Source organism: Calidris pugnax, unplaced genomic scaffold, assembly GCF_001431845.1.
Source record: "Calidris pugnax isolate Ruff unplaced genomic scaffold, ASM143184v1 scaffold14, whole genome shotgun sequence".
Taxonomy (NCBI): domain Eukaryota; kingdom Metazoa; phylum Chordata; class Aves; order Charadriiformes; family Scolopacidae; genus Calidris; species Calidris pugnax.
The window spans coordinates 5,620,168-5,643,260 of record NW_015090793.1 but is presented as its reverse complement, the minus strand read 5'-3'; the positions used below and the strand labels follow the sequence as shown (position 1 = coordinate 5,643,260).

Below are 23,093 nucleotides of genomic sequence, written 5' to 3'. Positions count from 1 at the left end.
GAGGGAGGCGGTCACCGGCGGTGCGGGGCTGAGCCGCGGGGGCGGTGCGGGGCTGGAGGGGCAGGTTCCTGTCAGCCCCCCTCTGAGGAGAGGCGGTTCCCCCCGCCCGTGCCCGCCGCTGGGTGTGTGTGGGGGGGTGGGATGCTCTCGCCGCCGCAGGAAGCGGCCGCTCGGCGTTTAAATCTCCTTTGCGCCCCGGCGATCGCGCCTTGCGGGCTCTTCCCCCGCCGACCCTTCTGCTACACCTGTCCCCGCTCCTGGGCTTGCGAGGTGACCTGCCGATTGTGCGTGGCGAAATGCGGGCGTTAGAGCGTCCAAATAATCGTCCGCAGAGGACGTAGGAGCGGAGGAGGCGATGTGATGCGTTTGTGCGGTGCTATCGATTGGCGGGGTACCAGACCGGCAGTTGTTTTGTTTCCTCTGCTGCCAGGAGCATCTATATTTTAGTATTTCTGGTGTCTGCTTTTGATGTGAAACGTCACGTCTTTCTGCACGTAATTACTGCACAGGCTCTGTGCTGCATTTAAGGTTGTTTCTTAACGTATGTTGTCTTCAGTTAAAGCTAGCAATTAGGGAGGGGGAAAATCCAGTCAAACTGGAAAAATATCCATGGCTGTACTGAGATAGGGGGCTAGGAACAGCACTTGGTTTAAATCTTTCATGAGCTGCTGCTGTAGCTTGATGGTGTAACCTTATTGCTGGTTTCGTTTTATTCTCTGCTTTGTGGAAAGTTGCTATAGATCATAATACCGTATACCAAAAGTATTCTGTTTTCATATGGTGGCTTATGTCTTTATATGGAGCTTTACAAAACACATCTACCTTCAGCTTGCAAATTCTCAAACTGCAGCTACTGCTTGATAATTTCTGCGTGCTTTGCTGAAAGCTACAGGTTTCTCCATGCATATGGGCTATTTACAGCTCTGGGTTCTTGTAACATGACTGAAAGTGCTAACGGAATGCTCGGCAGTTCTTAACGGCTGCAAATTCGTTCTTTTTTATGGAACAAAAGAATTTATTTTAAAAATAAAGAAATACAAACTATTTTTAAAGTAGGCTTCCATTTGTCTTTATTAAATTGATTGATGTAACAATTCTGTACCTCAATAAGGAAATAATTCTCTTTAGAGCTGTTGTATGTTAAGTGAGAGGAAATGCAGCTATTGACTGGACTTCTGGAGCAGGTGGCTTTGGTATTTATTTATATTCAGCAAACAGATTTGACGCGATCACGTAAAAATAATCTCAAATAAACAACGTTTTATGTAGTTTGCCTTAAGTACAGATTTTAAACTTGGTGCTTTTCTTAGGAGAGTTTTGGGGAAGAGGCAATTGCAAGTTTTTGCATCTTTGTTGTAGCAAGACAATAATACGTGCACTACTTTGCATGTTTTAGTCTCTTGTAGTTTTATTGGAGTTCTGTTATCTGTAGGAAGCTCCACACTGAGGATGGTGCTTTTTGGCCAAAATGTGTTGTATTGCCCGAATGTTTTCTTTTTATGGTTGACTATTAGAAAATTGTGTGAGAAATTTGAACGTTTGTGCTTCATCTGAAACGAACGCTTCTGCTAGTGTGTTGTGCCAGTAAGTTCATTAGAGTATGGTTCACTAATGCTGTAGAGCGAAGAAGGTTATTTACTGAATCACTGTTTTTCCTGTGACAGTTCTTTTTAGATGTCTCCAGCAGAAAATGACTCAACTCTATTCATGTTCTTTGAAATTCACCATTGATATTAAATATTATTTTGCATGTACGGAATTGGATCATTTGATGAGATTATGTGGACAAACCCATTTGAGCACTAAGAGACTTTCACAGGAGTAGGGAAACAGTTACTTCTGCCCCATTCAGGTCTTGGTTTTTGAAGGGTAGCTTCATAGTATGAAGTGCTTTTACCAAATTGCTTCACCCAATGTTCTGAGACTTGCTATGGAAGGAAAAAGCTGAATTTGAAGTAGCCAATTTGTTAAAAAATAGAATAAGATATTGCAACTGGAGGTTTCGAATTAGGAGAGGGATGTTTAGTGTTTTGATGGCTAGTAAGCACACAAGTTCTATGTGATGAGTGCTTTCTAACTCTGAGGAGGCGGTAAATCTTGTACCCACTGCTTTTCTGAGTTGTAGAAATAGTTTTCTTAGATAACTAAGAACAGTAGTAGTCGTGAATAGTGACTAATTTGTAAATCCCAAACTTGCTATGTGAATGAGCCAGTCCTGCTTTGAGGAAAAATTCGTAGTAACAAAACTTGCCCACTACTTTTATGCAGGAGAGCGCATGAGAGAAGCGTTGCTTCGGTTGTGCAGTGAGGACACCTGAAGCATGGGGACATGAAGTAAAAAACAATGCTAAATTTCTGATTTTGATGGCTTTTAAATTAGAGTTTATTCTCGGACCGTGCTGCATGGCAGAAAGCAATTGCTAAAATTGCACTGTGTTAGTAATTCATACAGTAACTCAATATTTCTGAGACACTTGTAGAGTGATAGTGAGCAGATACAAATGTAAGTATAAAGTGCTGATTCTGTTGTGCAGGTCATTTGACATCTGCTGAGGAACCTATCTAAAACTCTTCTGTTAAATTATAGAACTTCTATATTGACAGATTCAAAAGCAGGTATTTTTAAAAAATAGTCGAAGTTCCTAGATTACCTGAGTTTTGCAATTTTCATTCATATAATTTAATTGGCCTTCTCAGGGGAATAAGAGAAATTACCTACTCTTGCCATTTCTCTTCAAAAATAAAAAACTTGAAAAACTCTCTTCGTTTCTCTTCTGCTCCACATTTATCTTCAAAACCACTCTTTTTTGGTAGGGCTGAGAACAGTAGCTGTACAAACCTGTTGGTTAAGAAAGGTGTAAAGTGTGAATCATGTAAATCAGTTTATTTTCTGAGGAAAGCTTTTCATTAGAGGTAGTAATGCTTTAAAAGTGCTGGTTATACAGATATTTTGATATGTGATAATTTTTACTTTAAAATTACTGTCTCGCATCCAGTCTCTCACACCTTTTCTATGGTACCTTTTCCTATCATTTTAAAGTATTGTTTGTACAATAACAGGGTTCTGTAGTAATTTAATGGAATGTTCTACATAACTTTATGATAACATCTGTTAGTGTCTTAGCAAGCATCTGTTGTTTATTGATAATAATCTTGATAATCTTTATTTAAATTGAAGCAAATACTTGGTTTCTTTCCTCACCAGTCAGAGGATGTTGTTTACTGTGGTCTTGTCAGTTCAGAAATTTTAGTGGTTAGTAGTTGAAAAAGTTGTAAGGGCAGAGACTCCAGGAAAAACATCCTTTTTAGAACTACTGCTTTTTCAAATCAGATATAAGCTAAGATGATGTCATTTGTCATGAGAGCTCTACTGCTGTTATTTTGGGGAATTTTGAAGTCTAACTGTTCTTCATTTCAGGGCAAATTAATTTTTAGTAGATGACGGATTTGCATAACTACTAGTAGTCAAGCTGGCTGATCAGCATGTAAGCTTGTTGGCTTTGCTGGATTGATTCTTTGACCGTTAAGAAGAAACTGAAAATGTTGTCCTTGAAGGCATAGCCAAACAGGAGCAACAACTTCTTCAGCGCCTTCCTGACTTTCTCCTTTTGACCTTGCTTATTAGATTGCATTTTGAGAAATGATCTCGGGCTGCTGTGTTGGGTACAGTTATTTTTCAGTGAAAGATCAACCTTTCAGCCTCGGATCAGTTGCATTAGCAAGTGGGCCATCAAAAGGAGTTTTTAACTATTGCTTATTTGAGTGGATTTCCCTGCAGATTAATTAAAAATCAATGTACATTAAAACCAAAACCAAAGGCTTGTTTCTAGAACCTGGTCTAGTGGGAGGTGTTCCTGCCCACTGCAGGGGGGTTGGAACTCAATGATCTTTAAGGTCCCTTCCAACTCTAACCATTCTATGATTCTCTATTAAGAGCTACTCTTTAAAATTGAGATTTGGGTTTTCCATGCTCTTTAACTCATCAAATATCCTTTGCATTTTTAATTGACTAATGTATTAAGTTTTGTCTTTTAAAAGTACTGATTTTTATACCGTATGTTACGTGGTTTTCAGATCTTGACTCATGAAATCTGAAAGGAGTAAAATATTTCAGAGTTCTGAGATTTTTCTTTTTCTTTCATATACCTAATTGAATTGCTGAAAAGGGGTCATGGAGAGAGTGAGCAGTAAATGCAGTTAATCAGTAACACTTTATAGTATCTTTGATACTTGCACATCAAATGAGTAGATTGGTGTTAAGTTGCGGTACATTTATGCATTGAAGATGAGGAGAAAATCAAATTACTGTACCTAAGATCATCTAGGTTTTTGGTTGGAATCGGTAAAAAAGCAATTTTGGACTAAAAACTGTAGTTTGACTTGCAGCCATAGAAACTTATTTGCATTTATTTTGGGTTTGTTTTTGTTTTGTATGTACAAATTTCGAATTCTTATTGTGGTGCTTTGTATGTTTTTTATCTCTGTCTTTTTTCAGATCTTGAATCTTGAGAGGTCTGATACATGATTTCAGCTTCAATATAGCTAATGCCAGATTATACCAGCAAATGTCTGGGAAAACCTCGACCCATGAAGTTTGTCTTCTGTGGGTTTTTTTGGTGTTTTTTTTGTGTGGTTGTTTTTTGGTTTGTTTGTGGTTTTGTTTTGTTTTGATTTTTATTATATACTACTGAGCCTAAAGTTACTGTTCCTGCATTGTGATACTGGAGATGAAGAATAAGGCATAATTTGAGTTTAGTTTTCTTTTAGCAGATGATACAATTTCTTTAGGTATTGTCACTACAAAATATTGCTGAAAAAAATCTATAAAGTATGTGAAACATCCATTCCATTCCATCTAAAATTCAGCAACATAAGACATTGCTGCTGTTGTGCATTAACTGAGAGATACAGTATACTTGGACTTTTTTTCCTTCAAAAAATCTTGTCTAACATAGCTTTGCATGGTAATCTTAAATCAATACAGCTTAAAGTATTGCAAAGTTAAAGGGACTTATTTTATTTTTCTCTTAATCTTCTCCAGCTGAATCTAACAGGAAAATGGTGACTTCAGCCTCACACAGTTTCTGCCACTAATGGGATAATCTAAGCCCCAAACCTGCCCGTGCTAAGAGGGGCAGGGCTTCATATTTGTTGTGGGCAGCAGGAGCATCTGGCTGTGCAGCTGTTACCCGCTTGCCTGGCGTCAGGATTCGGGTACCTCTGAACCAGTGCAGTGTGGTTTGCCAACCTGGGGGGACCAGTGCTCAGGTGAAGGGAGGAACGAGGATGGACTTGTGCAGGATGTAGAGGCAAACATGAGGAGTTGGGGTAAAAAGGCATCAATAGGGAAGCATAGGAGACTTCAGTTGACAGGAAATAATTTTTCACTATTTCTGTCATCTTTCTCTAGGTGCTTTCAGTTTACTGAGAAGTTTTTCACAATTGTCAGGTAAAATTCTGTGCAACTGAAGTGTTGCTTAATTTTTAAATGTCACTTCAAGTTCCCATATGATTTGAATAACAGATTTAGTGTAAAGCACAAGGTTCTATTTTGATTCCAAAGTAGATTTTCTTTCCTAACTGTGGATGTAATTTTTAGGTCTACTAGCATAGATAGCAAGGTGTGGGGTTTTCTGGGTGGTTTTTTTCCCTTCCCTCTTGGACTTAAACTAAAATTTATTAGGTGATGAGTTTTCAAAGATACTCTAGTAAATTTTGGTTATAACTGATAACTTGGAAGCATTTCAGAACAATTTTATATCTTTATGAATGAATTAAGGATGAGGATGTCAGGAAGGGGATGTTCATTCTTGTTCCTTATTTTTCATAAAGTGTTGGTGGCCAGAAGTATACAGTAAAATTTTGTTTGGTTATGTAGAACATTTGTGGTACCGTATTAAGGGTTTTTTTTAATCTATTAATAGACAGGAAAAATAAATTAATAATAATCTTTAGATGTTTGCTTAGATCTCAACTGTAAATAGGAAATGAATCTCTTTTTTTTTTTTTATTCCTGTTTGCTTATATAGCGATTTAGGTAAAAAGAGTAAATTCTTTAGGTCTTTCCCAAAGCAAGTGAATCATACATGGCTTGGATGGAGAGGGAGATAAACATACATGCTTCATCTAAGGGAAAGCTATTATGTTGTTCATATTTCAAGAGAAGGTGGTGGACTTCTGTGCCTTGGACTCGGAGAGGACCATCCTGTTGTTCTCTTTGGTTGCTGCTACTTGTAACTGAATATAGTATTTTTCACGCTTCAATCTGCTTTAGAACCTGTGCTAATCTTGGTCTGCTGAGTTATATAGATCATCTTATGCGGAGCTTCTTGCCTCTCTCCTGGAAAGAGAGGGTGTTTGTGATTGCAGCATAAGGTAAGGATTTTGATAGGTGGGATGTCCACTTCTGGATCTGCCGTAGCCTTTATTGTTGATCTAAGACACTTTCTTTGACTCAATTCCAATCTGTTAATGGAAATGTTGATTTAGGGAGAAGGAAACCCCAGTTAAGATTCCTATACCCTTGCTTCACAGTTGTGGAATAATAGTCCTTCCGGTATCCTCCAGTTTTCCCTCACTGCAGCAACTTGAGGAGGAGCCAGGAGCAGAGAACATAGTGAACAGTTTGCCGCACAGTTAGTTTGCTGCACAAATTGGAGGAAGGTAGTCTCTCAAACTGTCTTCTGGCCTGCCCAGCCACCAGAAAATAAAGAGTATTTTGGCAGCTGATCAACAAAAGGCAGAAGTGGTGAACAGAAGGCTGGGAAGCGTGGTTAAAATCTGAATGTCAGCCAGAAAAGCTGGACTTCGGCAGTCTTGCAAATTATGAGGGCAGCCTTATTAATTGAACATTCTGGCTGGTGGAAAAGTTGCCTGAGGCTTAGACTCTTTATGGGTCAATACCTGCCACTAAAGGGGGGAGGCACTCCTTCCTGCCTCTAGCAAAGCTCACAATGTCAAAAATAAGCCTTTGTAGCTGCATTTGCCACTTCAGCTGCATGTTTAATGGGTTTGGGATCCTGTCTAATGTGAGTGGGCTAAAGTATTGAAATAGCTGGTCTCCCAAGAAGACTGAGACCACTATTTTTCTTGCTCTTTTATTGGTAATTAACGTAAGTGTGATATTTATTGATACTGGAATAGTGGCCATTATGCTAATTAAGCATTGATTAAAACAACCTGAAAATTCAAAGAATGCTAAAGATTGCATAATGAGATATGAGCAATTAGTTACTAAAGATATCCTGAGTTTGTTTTTCATAATGTCACCTTTTTAAAGAGCTTAAACTTATTTCTTTCCCTGGTTTTCAGGGCATTAGGTCATTACTGTGTTCATATATGTTGCTGAAATGTGTTAGTTCTATAATAACTGACTATATTTTTGGAAATTCATTGCACCTCCAAGTCAAATGGGGGCACGTTATTGCACGTTTTCAGTAGTATAGCTACTGGAGTCACTTAATTAAGAATGAGGCAGATTTTGAATGCCTCTTTCTTTGCAGACCTTTAATCAGGACCAGATACTTTCCTAAATAATAATTTGTTTGTTATCAGTTATTGGTTTGAAGTACTGTTATGATACCAGTTATTTAATGGTAGAAGAAAAAGCTGAGGACGTTCAGTCTGAAATCTTGTATTTACTACTTTACTTCTTGCACTACAGTTTTTGCTTGTTTAATTTAATCTTTAATTTGATGTTACTCATTAATGAATAGGATAAATTCTGTTCATTTGACTGAAACTCAAATCTAAATTTATTCTTTCAAGGGTTTGATGATCTGAGAGAGTAATCTGGTAATTTTCCCCTCCCTCCTCTCTGTTGCTATAGTAATCCTAAATTTGAACCTTGTTTCTGCAGCCCTTTTTTTCCTTCAAGTAAGTTTTGTAATAGCTGTGCAGTGTGTTCTCAGACCAAAATATTAATAATACAGGTTTTGTTGTTGCCTTTTTTTTCCCCTTTTTTTTTTTTCCATTTGGATGTAACATCAGAAGTAAAGCTGCAATTAAACAGCCTTAACTTGCCTTCTCTTTTTCTAGCTCTGGTGAGGCCTCTGTGGCATTAATCTATTTAGTCATGTTTTAGGCATACATTACTGAGGGGTGAAAACAACTAAACAACTAAAGCCCAACTAAAGCAAAAAGGAAAAACTAAACCAACCCAAACATCTGAGTTTATGAAAAGCTGTTAACAATTGTAATTATAGAAGTGAACATTCAAATTGCAAAGGCAGTAACTTAATTTAGCATCTGAGTGTTCTTGCAATTCCAGTTTTACAGCAATATTCATGGTTTATTTGATGGGGTGCTTTCACTTCTGGCATGGCTGAACTTCTGATACAGCAGTAAATACAGATAATTCTGGCAATTGTATAAAATATTTTTACACTTACCAATATTGATTTTTTTTTTCTTATACAAAAAAGTGGAGATGCAAGATCTAACAAGGTTAATAGCAGTTTGAAGAGGAGCAACAGGAGTAAGCAGAAAATCTGAAAAAGACTGATCACCTGTCTTGTCAGGAAGCATGGGGACAATGAAATAAGACTAAAAGTAGTTTAGATACAGGTAAAAGACTACACAAAATTTAATTAATTAAATTAATTTCCAATGAAGATAGTTTTGAACACATGCACACTAGCAAATAGGTCTTACTGAAGTGAGGTTATAAAAATGATTTCCATAAAAATAAAGTCAGACTTACGGGGTGCAAACTAGAGGGACTCCATAGTGTTTACTCTGGAATTTTGAAGTTGGTGGTCTGTGCAATTAGAGGCTCAGTTGCAAGATTTGTTATTAAATGTCAAGGCAGAGAGGTATTAGATGGCTGGTAAGCAGAAAAAGTAGTCACTATGTTTAGAGGAAAAGGTGAATTGGGATACTTTGCATCATTAGTGTGACCTTAATATTTAGGGATTTGTTTAAATTTAGAAAGAGAAGCTATTGCACGTGGAGGTAAGAGGAAAATGGAGTATGAAGTGATACAGCTCTTAACAGAGGAAGGCTTTGTCAGAGAAATCTAAAGACTGTTTTTACAAGATGTCTGACTTCTTGGAGAGGATACAATGTTAGAGCTGACCTCTTTTAACTTAAGAATCATATAATATGTAATACGATTCCATGTAAAACTAGAGTGGTTTCAGTGAAAATTGATTTTAAATGCTGCCAGGATGTGTCGAGTGTGGATAGAACTGGAAGACCAGAAGATGATATATTCGAAGTATGTTAGTAGGGGAATTTGCCAAGGGTCCATTTCAAGACTTAGTGTTTTCATTAAAAACATCGATGCATTCCTATTTCTTATGCCAATTTCGTGTCTTCTCATCAGATACCAAGTATCTTCAATAGAAGGTTTTGCATGGAATGAAGTTGAGACTTTAGGACATGACCAGTAGAAAAAGGAGTCGTATTTAATAGTGTTAAAAAAAATGAAGATGATCTTATCCTTGCAGTTCAGGATGAGCAACCTATCAAACTTAGCAACTATGAAAAGAAGTAGGATAACAAGTATACTGATGTTGTCCTCCTAATATTTTCCTTTAAAGAAGTAAAGTGATATTGACTTGTTCTGGTACTGGTGAAAGCTTATCTGGAATAGTATGTCTAAGTCCTATCACCCATCATCAAGTAAAAAGGGCATTTGGACTGGAAGAGGTACAGGACTGATTCCTAGAATGTCTAAGGGAATGGAGAATTTGCTCTGTGAGGGGGATTTGGAGTGTTTTGTTTGATCTGGGAAAACAAAGCCTGAAAGAGGTTGTTCTTTATATAAAAATATGAGTGAAACAACACAGGTGGGTAAAAAAGAGCTTAAGCTCGAGGTATGAGAACAAATGGGTATAAACTATCCAAGAATAAACCTAGTTTGGAAATTAGAAAAGATGGTTCCTAAGCAACGGAGGCATAGAAGTCTGCAACAGCCTTCCCTTAGGAGCAGTGGAACAAGACTGTCTTTAAGATGGAGCTGGTTAGCTTATATAAGGGGGAGGAGGGGATATAATGTAGTTTTCCACAGTACCTTGGGATTTGAACTCCTTGACCCAGAATATCTATTTGTTCCCATGATTCCAATCTTGTTAGGCAAATACGATACAGTAACTTGAGCAGATACTGTCCAGAGACCAGTAGGTACACAGGTGGTCTGTTTATTGGACAAATAGACCAGTAGCCTTCCGAGGTATGTAAATGCTTATATCGAGGGATAATAAATGTTAGACAAGTAGGATGTTTTAAATATGGTTTTATGTAATAGGCTACATTGTATCTTATATAGTCGATATATAATATCTTTTGCATGAAGAAACCCCAGATCAACACAGAATAATTTAAGAGATTGAATAATGAGCCCTGTATTGTTTTCTTCTTGTGCTGCCCTGTGTGATTGAAGGAAGCTGCCCACACCACGTGCGCAGCCACATCATTGTCTTCAAAGGAGAATTCCCAGAGAAATATGAGCTGTTTAAAAAAAGAATTGGTGCAAGCTGAAGTGTTGATCTGGTGAAAGCTCTGTATACCGTGCAGCTGCATATTGCCCTGCTGTTCCCGTGTATTGCCCTAAGACACTGTCCCTCTAATAAGCTTGGAGTGTAATTTTTTGAGGAAGCGTTGTGCTTGTGTTTGTGCTGATAAGAGACACTTCCATATCTCTGCAGAATAGAAGATTGGTGGTTTTAAAGGAAACTTGACAAAGAAAAGGGTTCTGCTGCCTTCTCCCTGACAGAAAGACACTAATTGGCAAATGGGGGAATTAATGTTGCCTGAGGTACAATATTTTTCTAATTTATTCAATTGTTATGACGTGTTAAATCATGCTTTGATTCCTGCTGAGGTATTTCAGACCCAGAAGGGAACTTGTAAACACTCATTTGTGGAATTGTTTCATCTCTATCAGTAGTGTAAGTTACAGGATATGTTTTTTATACGAGCAGGAACACAGTATCTGCTTTATGTTTTTCTATTCTTTGGCTTTGTCTTCTTTTTTTTTTTTTTTTTTTTTTTTTTTTTTTTTTCCTTTCCTTTTTCCTTTTTTTTTTTTTTTTTTTTTTTTTTTTTTTTGTAAAATGTTCATCTAGAAAGCTTCAGTTTTTGGAAGGAAGTTAAAGCATGGAAAGTAGTTTGGTTAGGATGGGCTAGAAATTTAATGATGTTTGAAAGGTTCCTTCCTGACTGTGCTTAATGTGTATTATTGACTTCCCTTCAGCTGTTAGTTGAATTTCCTGTTGATTTAGGTATAAATAATTGCCAAAGCAGTGTCTAGCCCTATCTGTGTCCTTTAAATTGGATGTGTTTTCTTTATTCACAAGTTTAACAGTATTTTAGTTTTTCAGAACTAATGTAAAAGACTGAGAACTAGATCTTATTCCATTAAATTGCTGTATTGACACATAATGATTAATATGAAGGACAAATACACAGGCATAACATCAGTGACTTAAGCAGCATTTTGCACGTGTTTAAGTATTAGTGTTGGCTAAGGTGCTTCCCAAAGTGGGCTTTTTGAGGAAAAGTGTTTGACAGCTATAATTTCAAAAGCTGATAAAGAATAGTTAATACTTTAGAGCTTGTGGAAGTGTTCACTGTTACATGAATATTGACTACATTGTTTTAATCAGCTTTATTGTTTAGACATTCTCCCTTGTCATTTACTGTTAAGTCTGTGTGAAGTAGAGACAATCTCATGTAATAAAAGAAAAAAAATAAAATCCAATTTAAGTCCCAAACTGTTTGGCAATGGTCTCTATAGAGGGGATGACTTAGCAGATGTCACCTTAAAAGCTCTTGCTGTGAGAATGTATTTAGTAATATTGGTATTTTGAAAGAATGTATGGGTAAGAAAGCTGGAAAAGTTTATTATCTTGATCATTTTGTTCTTAAAATATCTTTTTCAACCAGACCATATAGGATTGTCATGGTAACTGAAAAAGTGTTTAAGTAAATGATGTTATCGAAATAATAGTGAATATTATGCTATTTGAAATAATACTGAAATTATTACTGAGAAGCCAAGCATTTTTTGGTTTTTTTCTGATTTTCTTTATGATTATATGACACTGGCAGCTTATCTGTTTCCCCCTTCTGGTCAACTATGTAATTTGTTTGTTAATTGAAAATACACTGTTAAACACTGAAGAGAAGAAAGAGCTTTCTGGCTTTATATGCATTTATATATATTATTTTTAATTCATTTATCTGTCAAAATTGAAGCTGAATATTGCTCTTCAATCACAGAGCAGGGGAGTTGGACTAGATGATCTCTAGAGGTCCCTTCCAACTCTGACAATTCCATGATTCCGTGAATATTGCTCTTCAATTGAAATAATCTTTTATTATATCGTGTAGAATAGTATCCTCTGCAGATGTGGCCTATGCTATAGCTAGTTCTGAAAGGGATGAAGTCAACGTTGGAATAATTTATATTTTCAGCAGTGTATTCAGATCTGTTTTCTTATTTCATATGAGAGTCATGTCTCTTAAATTTTTTATTTTTTTTTAAATATCACATCACGTTAGCTCATGACACTTTTTTTAACTAAGTGTTCTTGGAGGTATGTTTTTCATGTTGGCACTGGGCCTCTTAAAGTAAACTAAACTGTCTTATGAAGTGAAGGTGTGTTTTGACATGCAGTTTGATCTTTGGAGGATAAATCAGAAAATTTTACTACCTTCTATCCTCCCAAAGAAGAGTGAGTGTATATCCTTTCCAAGACTAGTTGGATTAGATTGGGTTCCCTGTGAAAGATGTTAAGGAATAGTTGGTGGAGACAGTAGCATCTGGACAGAATAAATTTGCAATAAGGAGAAACAGTACAATGACTAGATAATGGGCTGTTCAGATTGTGTTACCATTAATTTCTTCCTACATTATTCAAGATCTAGAAAACTGAAACAAATTAAATTTGATGTAATGATCTTGCAGAGCTTACTTGAGATTGGAGGAGAGTAAGGTATTTGAGGATAATAGAGAAAAAGGTTGATAACAGACTCATAAATAAGAATAATTTAAGGTAGTGAGTTATATTGTTATTCTGTGTCATTGAACGTCTTCATAAAACCATCTGATTTTTAGTGATGTTCATAGAGGTGCATGAGATTAAAGGGGGGGGGAAGTTTTATTTAAAGTATTTCCTGTTCATTGTTAGCTGATAGATCTCTGAAATTCTGTAGTAAGGTTTAGTACTAATAGAAAAGAAAATAGTGGGGAAGTATGAGGCAATTGAGATTGGTTTAGTTTGGAGAAGACAGATGAGAAAAATGAATTGAAGTAGAATGGAAAAATGAATTGATACTATAAGGTCAGAAACAGTTTTAAAAATCTGGATTACATTACAAAGAGGATTTATCTAGGATTTTTTTACACGTAATATGTTTAAAACACTGTTTTTAGAAAGTCACATTCTGTATTAGCCCATGGGGACTTAGTGCTGTGAGGTACTGTTACAGTCAAGACTTTAGCACAGTGCAAAGTAAGATTACACATTCTATATCAGCTATAGAAGGAATGTTGAAATGTATGTAATTTTTTTTCATGGTATAAAGCATAAACCAGTAAGTCATTGCAGATGAGTATGTGTGTGTTATACTGTTCTTAAAACTGCACACTGGCCGTTGTTAATCAGGATATTTGAAGAGTTAAACCACTAGTTTGACTGAGTTTGGCAATTTTTTCCTTTTAGACAAAGTTTTGGCATTTGCTTGTAAAAACCCCAAATGGTTTTTACTCTGGCAGCTACAGAAATTCTTTGTATGCAAAAAAGAATACTACAGAGTATCTTCCTTATGAAATTGGGACAGTTGGCTAAATAAGTATAATGTTTAATATTTGAGCATTAGAATCATCAGACTTGTTTTGGTTTAAAAAAAAACAAACAAACCCAAAACCAAAACAACAAACCAATCTGAAACTATGAATTCCTGGCTCCAGTGTAGCTGAAGCTGAATACCTGTATAGATTGTATACATCTTCTGTGGGAACTTCAGGGGGAGACATGATAGAATATGTAGATGTATGTGTAGAAAGGTAAAGTTTTGATTTTAAAAATGGGACAGTAAATGTAATTTATCATGTGTCCCTATAGAATACATTTTTGTAGGACTTCGGTTGGATTTCATAAGCTTCATTGGATGCTTTGTTACTGAACAACTCCCAACAAAGTGGAGTTGGAGTACATGCCTAATATATGTTTAAGTATGAGGACATGTTAGATCATATTGAAATCCCTTAAGGGCAGGGACTTCTGTTAAACAGATCTATTTGCAGGTTCAGCTGGGGGGGCTTGTTTACAACTTACCTACCCTAGTTCATTATCCAGCTCACAGCATGACCAAACAGTTGTGTAAGCTCAGCAATGTAGTGGGCACAATGGGAATCTCAGGAGAAAGCATGATATACATACAAAATATGGAAACAAAGACTTAAAGAGTAGATGTTTGTACATATGAAATAGTACTGTTTTAAGAACAAATACCAGAATACAGCTCTAATGCAAGTGATTATTGTTTTCATTTCACGCAGTTGTTTTGCACATCTCCTTGGAGAGCTGCTTTCCAACTTCTAAGGTTTTGTTGAGATCAGTTGGGCTTCACATGAGCAGAAACTGCTGGCATGTATCCGACTGCATGCTGTTTGGGAAAGCGCTGTCAAAGCTGGGTTTAGAATTCTGGCTTTGAATACTGTGTGGATATCGCTGTGTTTTGCAATTTCTGATGCTGGTAGCCTTTCAATGAACTTGAAAGAACTGTACATATTTGTTTCAGCAGTAAAATAGTGGCAGTAGGGTTTCTAGAAAGAGTTCATTTTATTATTTGAGTCAGGAATAAAAGTACTTTGACAATGCTGTGTGGATTATTCAGGATCCTCTCTGTCTCCACCTGATCTTACACAACTGTATGTCGTTGATTTTCATAATTCTAACTTAAATTTCTGTTTCTTGGATTATAAACCCAACGCTGGCTAGTTGTGACTTTTTTAGAATACAGTAGGGAATGATCTCTGGTTACTACTAGGCAAACATAAACAGTTGTATTTTGTTTTTACAATTTTTCTAGCTATTGGTAGGACTGATGTTGAAAGATGGAGGACATCTTGTGCATGGATAGAAGATGAGTCACTTGGATAGAGAGCCAAGTAAAAATCAATAATAAAGACAGTATGATAGTCAGTGGAGTTGGTTTTAGACAACCAATAATGACAGATGTGTAGAAACATTGGTTTTTTGCTATTAATCTTCAAATGTTTGTCAACTAAAATAATCATTGCCTAAAGAATTTAGTCTATATGGATGGACAGTGTTCAGTTTAATCTGAAAGCATGGGGATGTGTAGAACAGGAACCTTTCATGTTTTACATTGGGACTTAATTCAGTAAGCGCAGAATGCCCAGAAGCATGATTTCAGTTTTGTTCTTTTGGTTTTAATAACAGGTTTAGTTGAGTTTTGTAAAACATTATAGCCATGCAAAACTATCAGGACCTTCAGATGCTCTGGCTGTTCAGGGCAGGTGTGCTTCTCTGTCTCTACCTAATGTTTGGGGCTGAATCTTGAGAGAGGACTTGAGTGCTTGGAATTGGTTTTTCAAAGCTGAATGTGCAGAAAAGCAGGAGGGAGACCCACTGTCTGTCCCCTAGGGTCTCAGGCTGGCTGTAACCAGACCCATAGTGTAAATGCAGCCAGCTTGGCCCCTTCAGTGAAGGCAGCCTTTATGAATGGGCAGACTTTGTAACAGCAGAGCAGAGCACGAGCTGTTCTGTCAATTAACTGGATTGTGCTATGCGAGGCTCTACAGCCATTCTAGTAGTTGAGCAAGTGTCAGGCTCCAGTTAGCCCTTGTCCTCCTGCAGTGCAAACAAAATCTCTATTCCATGGTTTGTGCACATCCTTCTGTGTTTTGTGCATTGTTCTTTATTCTGTTGAATCTTCAGTTGACTAACGCAACCATCTGGAGACTAGAATGGTCCTAGTTAAGAAATTAAGAAATAGACCTAGTAGAAAGTGTGAGAGTGGCCATGATTCAGCACGTGGCGAAGTCTGGGCTGCTGTAGTGAATTGTTTGTGTTTCTGAAAGTAACTTCACTAAAATGGCCATTAAACACTGTTCACATGATTTACAGTGACTGGGGAAACTGGACTACTGTATTTTCTACCCAGATGTGATTCTGAAACCCTGTAGAGCAAAGTCAGTAATGTCCTTTTGCCTCTGTCAGGTGGAAACAATGAGAGAGTCGCAGCTGGGAGGTAAGTCCTGGGTTTGCATATGGTTCATTTATGCAGCCGTATTCAGTTGTGCAATACTTGCCTGACAAGGGAGACAGCATGATCAGGAAGATGGTTTTCTCACGGTGTTTCATCTGTTGCAGTGTGGGTGTGCTTGACCCTTGAGGTTTACCCAGAAGTAGGAAACATGACTGCATAATTTTGGGGTGTGGAACACATTTACACTCCCCTGGGAAAAACAGAGATGCAGTGCTCCTAAAATAGAATTCATGGGGGTTTCTTGACATACTATTTCCTAGCACAGAACAAACAACGATCTAGTACATGAAAATTGGTTGCAGTAAGACTTTTATCCATGGTTTATATCTTCGATCTGTAGACTAAGGTTGTCAAGAGCATTCTGAGAGATGGAAAAGAGAATGCTCCTAGATTTCAGAAATGTGTAATGGGATGAACTTTGTCTTACTGCCACTATCTTCAAAGTCTTAGAAGTGTTAATATCCTTTATATAGGGCAAGCATTTTAAACATTGTCCATAAATTTTCAGTGTAGGGTGGATAAAGGATAAGGTAAACCACTTTGTCTTCCTACAATTTTTCATCTGCCTGAAGGATTTACAGATGCTTGATTAACCACTATGTAAAGGAGTTTTTGAATTTGAGTAAGCCTGGCTGTTAGCTGTCTAATTTGGAAACAGGATGACGATGCATACGTAAGGCTCGCATTTCAAAGCTGTTCTTATGTGCAAATGCAGTATAAAATCTCATATGGAAGGTTTATGTCAAAATTAATACTTAGGCTTGCATTCTTCGAACATACTTGTTTCCTCCTGCATACAGGCTTTTAAAATTCTGTCCTATTTTACTGTGTCAAGAGACTAAATTGGTCTCATAACTTATCTGGATTTCTGTCCTTCCCACTCTCCCCCATTAAAACTGGGAAGTGCTAGAAAAGAACTGGGGGGTGCCACCTAGAAAAGCCTCAGCTGAAAGTGAATGGAAATTAATGAAAAATTCAGCATCTCTACTGCCTTTATCAGCCTGATTCAAGCCTACTTGAAATCTCCAGTCTTCATATTAGCCTCTACTTCATTTATGTACTTTAATTCACTCTCTTCTAGCTCAAACTGGTAACACACCCATCAACAAAATTTGTGCTGCTTACATACCTAACTTGCTGGTTCCAGCATGATGCCTGCACACTCTCTAATCACTGTAGCAATTTCTGAGTTACTTGGATTCTCTGCCAGAAAATAATGGCTGAATTCATGTATTTAGTCGTGAATATTCAGGTTAGTTCCATCTCAACCAACTAGTTTCATAATAATGCAGTGTATTTTCTTGTGGGGATTTGCTGTAGGATCGCCAAAGTTATAGATATATTAATTGTGAATTCATCAAGAAACAGTTCTGCTTGTGGCTTTGTTGCCAAGTGGTGGCGCACACTGTTACTTAGCCTCTTCGTCCTTCTTTTTGTGATTTTGTAATCTTTTGGAGCAGCTACATTAATTGCTTATAACTTTCTTAACCATTTCGTGAAGACCATAAAGATATCCATGTAATTCTTGAATTTTTTTATTACATAATTTTGAGTAGCAACAAATGCTGCCAGAGCATACTTAAGATTTATGATGTCATTGCCTTACAGATCCATCAACAAAAATGGATGTTGTATATAAAAAAGATAGTTTCAGTGTACTTCTGATTCAGATAAATATTGCATCATGAAGTATAAGCTCTTTAAAAAAAAGGGGGATTGTGTTTGAGTCAAAGTCTCTGAAAACTAATTATCACTGTTGATGGATAGGCAATTTAGATATATGTATATATTTTTTTTCCCCCAAGGCTGTGTACCTCAGAGCAGGAGCTCAGAACAACACAAGAAGAGTTAATGAATGGGAATTCTTAGAATAAGAAAAAGAACTATCATTCAGTACAACCTAACATTAGCGATGGTGTTCCTTATTGTAATATGTAAGGAACATACTAATACTTTATTTCAGCCTGGAAAGCAAAACTGGTATGCTTATGCACTTTTAGCTTGCCCTTGTTTCAATAAGAATGTCTGGTCTCCAAATCCGGATGTGTTTATTAAGGTTTAATAATTTCTGGTGAATGAAGAAGTTGAGCTAGAGTATTTAAAATTTGCAGTCCTTTTCCAGAACTCTTTTCTAAATCTCTAAGCGCTGTTTACACAATTGGAATGAAATGTAAAGCAGAATCTGATCGATCGTGTGCTTGATTTTTGACATTTCAGTTTCTTAGTAGAATTCCTTGATTAAAAAAACCCACCCAACTTATCTGCTTAGTTATTTGACTCCAATAAGCCTAATCTCCACATTTAGATGTCTTGTATTTAAAAACCCTATGGAATCATTTCCTCCTCCCCTCTTTAAACATTCCAGTTACAGCCTCTTAATGAACAGTAATAGTAAATGGAAAAATTTTCTTTAGGTATTGTCTTTTCCATGCTAGAGGTGAGATTTAGCAGCAGTCCCTTAGTGTCTTTCATTGTGCGTGTCCATAGGCAATTCAGAGGGATTGTGGACACGCCACCTTCACTGTTACTGATCTGTGGGGTTCGTAGACTGTGAAGTGTGGAGTTGTCCTTTACAGTCAGTCACAATTTCTGTGGCTGACTTCAACCTTTAGAATACAGCACATTTAAATTTACTCTAACACTGTCAATGCAATTATATTTAAAACTAAAATGAACTGATCCTTGTTTTGTTGTATCTCATGAGTTTAAGCGTTTATCCCAGGAAGTCTTCTGTTCCAGAAGTTAGTACTCAAATGAGTAAGTCAACAGAGCCTTCATTCTAGGATGAGAGTTGTTTTCAGAGTTTAACTTGAATTAACTTTAAAAAAAACAACACAACAACAACCAAACCCATAAAATATCTCTCCTGCTTGCATAAAGTGAAATCCTAGCTGTAACAAGTCTAGGGCGGTGTTTTCACTATCTGTGCAATTGTGGGAAGAAGTATAATTGCTTTTCTCTCTCCCATAAATAAATAAAGATAACAAATGTCAGCCAACTATTTTGGAAAAAGTTACTTTTGTAGAATATGTTAAAGGGTTAAATGACATTGTTCTGTTCATTGCCATCATGTTTCAGAAATCTCATCCCTCCCTATTCAGTCTACGTGAAAATAATTGGATCCTAGCCAAAATGGGGCCACTTTGCTTATGCACTGCTGCATTCCAGTTGATACTTTATGCATCATAGTACTGGTATTTTAGTTGCAAATACTTAAAGTTACTGATGTTTCTTGCATTTTCGAAGTATCGGGGAAATATCTGTGATCCTGTTGAAAAATGAGTTTTAATTTCTTCTGTCCTTTGTAGCAGCTTTTGTTATTCACAGTGCTTTTTGAAAACATAGGTTCAGAGTGGCTTCAACAGTGGTGAACATTAAAGATAATGTAAATTTTAAACACAAGGTTTTAGGTTTTTTTATATCTGTGATAGCGTTGAGCATGTGGGTGAGGTCTTTTTGTTTATTTGTGGGGTTTTTTTCCCAGATGCTGATCTGGTATAACCTTTTTGAAAACCCTAACATTTTAATAAAGGTAGATTTTTCAAGTCAAATTTTAGAATGTCCACTCTCCTTTATTTAAAAAAAAGAAGGGTAGCATTGGGTAGGTAGTGCCATCAGAAAATACTGCTTTTAAAACCTTATAGGAAAAGTGAAACAATGATACTGTGGTCATATTGCATCCTGGAGGGGTCTTCTTCATTTGTCATATTTTGCTGAACCTAGATGTCAAAAGAAAATCTTGAGGGAAGAAGAAAGCTTCTCTTTCCTGTTGTCTTTGCATCTAGAGCATGTATGTGACTTTCCTTTAGACAACTTGCAACTCGTACTGTGTTCTGCATTCAAATGAGCCCTGGAGTCTTCTGCCTTCTGATAAAGGTACTTACAAACTCCACAGTACTTGTGTAGCGCTACAGCCTCTCCACTGCTGTGGGGCAGAGCCTGCACTGTGTGCTCTTACTCTTGACCTGATGCGTCAGGAACATCCCCAAGTTATGATGGGCAGTGGTAGAACCTTGTCCTCGATCACAGGTCCTGACCTAGTTCTCATTTCTGTCTAAAGCCACTGGTGCAACCACTGCATATCTCTCTGCTGTTCTGTGGAGCAGCAATAGATTCTTCTCAGGTAAGTGCCACCTCTGTGTGCTTACACAGATAGATGGCTTTTCTTCCAGGGGACTGTGTGGTGTTTCCTAGGAAAATCTGATATCAAATGCATGTATGTGAAAATTACAGAAATTTACTTACCTGATTTCTTATACTGGCAAATTAAACATCTGATTTTGCTTTGGTCAGTTTGGGCTCTTTCTTTGAGAAATTGATGCGTGCATTTCTGTTTTCCACAAATTCAGTTTTGGAATTAAAATCTAGCAGCTTTTATAACTTCAGTTTTAAGTGTTCATTTTTGGGTCAGACACGCTGATCAGTTTGTCTCAGGCTTTCTAAATACTTGTTGGATAAAGCTGGGGCCCTGCCCTTGGAAAGCTGGTGATCTGATTTGACCTGTGTTCAAAAATCTGAGGGCACTGGCTTACTGGCGTGTTTGGCGTGAGGCTTGGGAAGTGCATGTAGGTTCACAGAAACCTAAAAATAAGCAGTATTTGGGTTAAACCTCTTTGTTTGTATGGACTTATGACCCTGATGGCAAAAATAAATGTACATTTGTTTTCCAGTACTGCCACCACCATCCATGAATATTAATAATGGAAAAATATTTGAATTTTACATTGTCTTGGCCTTAGTTTCTGAACAATTAGAGGATGAAAATGAAAATTAGTGACTTGACTCATTCCGGTGTAGCACTGACTGGTGTTTGTAGCTGAGTCTCTGTGACATCAGTGATAAAATTCGATGTAGCAGTAAAGCAGGCTGGAAAAAATACTTGTCACCAATGTTTTCTGTTCAACAAATTTTGTAGTTTTGTCAATAAGAAGGCAAAGAGAGAGATGACCTCTGTAGTGCGACCCTTTTTATTCTCCACGCTGTTAACTTTTAAAAACATTAACCTAATGACTAAATGCTGAATGCATTGAAGCAGCCAGTGAGACAAGCTAAGGTATTTAGGAACTTGTGTAGTGTTTGTCATTGAAATTTCTCAGGTAAGGTATACCTGAGTGATTTGCATAGGAGATTTGTACTTCATGCTGCAGAAGATCATTAAAAAATAGTAAGAGATATTCTACCTGAGCTGAGGGAAAATTTGTCCTAATTGCAAGTCTGATCAGTTTGACCTGAGCGCAGGAGAAGGATTAGGGAGAATTTTTGGTCCTGTCTCTTGTACTTCTGCCTTCTGTCTGACATTCAGTCTCCAGCTGTCACCGACTTGCCAGCAGAGGAAGGTGCTATTTAAAAATAAAAAAAAAAAATTAAAAGAAGTGCTAGAATACTAGAAGTGCTTTGGAAGCTGTAGATAACACGAGCATATTGTGCGTGTGGGAATGTATTTTTCCTAAAGCCTAAGAAGGAAGGGTGGGTTCAGAGATTTAAGAAGCAGATGGGACTCTGAGCTCAGTGCAGACAGATAGTAGAAGGTATTCTGGAAGTTGGATTAAAACTTGTGTTTTATAAAGATTTTCCAGAGCAAAGTTACTGGTTTGGAAACTTCCATCTCTATTTAAGGGCAAATGTGTCTGATATTCACTCCCAAGTGTTAAATCTCTCCATACTTCTGTTAGCAGGACTGGAAGGGCGCCTTCACCTCAGTGACCAGTTAACTTTTCTGGTTAAACAAATAGATCAAGTTACTAATCCCTGCAAGTTAGTCTTCTACCTTCTGGATCATTTTTGTAGTCCTTCCTTGAATTCTTTTTCATGTCTCCCTTTTGAAGTGTGTATGTGAGGACCTGAAATACTGTTGTAGTAGCTGTTCTTTCAAAGTAGGGGAAGATAATTTTGCTACTTGATGTTCTTTATTTTATGCTTGCAGTAGACCACCTGGCCACAGCATAATCTTTGCAACTCTACATAGTGATCTATGACAGCTCCTGGATTCAGTTCTAATCTTGCCTTTTCAGTACTGAGTAATTCTGGCTTAATTTTTGTTTCCAGTTGTACTCCTTTGCATTAGCTGTCTTAAATTTAATTTTGTGATATTACACTATTAATTACATAATTCTCTGTGGTTTTTACTTGAGAAGCTTCTTTGAATTGGAATTCAAGTTTCTGAAATAAAATTGCAGAGAAATCAACTTTTGTGGTATTTGGCAGTGTAATTACAAAGACTCATTTTGGAGACTCTTTAAGTCCAGGTTCAACATGCAGCTAATTCAGTTTCAGTTTTAATTTTGGAACAACTTCATAAAATAAATTTATCTGAAAATCATGATACTACTATGAACACCGTGATATCACATTACAGCAGTTCAGTGTTTTTCACTGAACTGTAAGGAGTTATTCTGGGGGCTAATAGCCAGCAAAGTACTGAAAAGAAAAACAGTTTCCACTGCCATTACCACCTCTGACCATTGCTCCTCTGGTAAGAGGCAGTGGAAAAATGTGTGATAGTTTGCAGAATTCATACTTTTGCATTGTGCCTGGAGAAATGCAAAAGTCACTGGTGAAATTCCTGATTTCTCATTTGCATGCAAGGTTTCTGATACATTTGTGAAGTTCTTACAGTTTCAGAAGAAAAGCTTAAGGTGTCTGTGGTATAAGATACTTACGTAGAGAGTGTCTCTGTTACATGAACAGTGTGACATCTTATTTATTGCTGTCCTTAATCTTTCATTAATGTATGCACTGAATGTTTTCAGAAATGCTATGTGAGAAGCAGAAGGAACAGATAGATCAAGTTACTGAGTTGAAGTGAAAGCAAGGTAATCTTCATGTTAAGAAGTTGGTTTGAAACTATT

The 23,093-nt window shown here is 37.1% G+C and overlaps 1 protein-coding gene across 19 annotated transcripts in view; it reads left to right on the top strand.

The window, feature by feature from the left end:
• Window positions 1–23,093, top strand: part of ADD1 (adducin 1) — a 63,726-nt gene that overhangs the window by 586 nt on the left and 40,047 nt on the right. Inside the window, exon 1 of one of the 19 annotated variants that reach the window (XM_014966777.1) lies at window positions 155–270. The exons of 17 other annotated variants lie outside the window; for them this stretch is intronic. The gene's annotated coding sequence lies outside the window, so the exon portion shown is untranslated. Of the gene's footprint in view, window positions 1–154; window positions 271–10,737; window positions 10,760–23,093 lie in introns of those variants that run through there. One more of the 19 variants, XM_014966779.1, reaches the window with a different exon arrangement.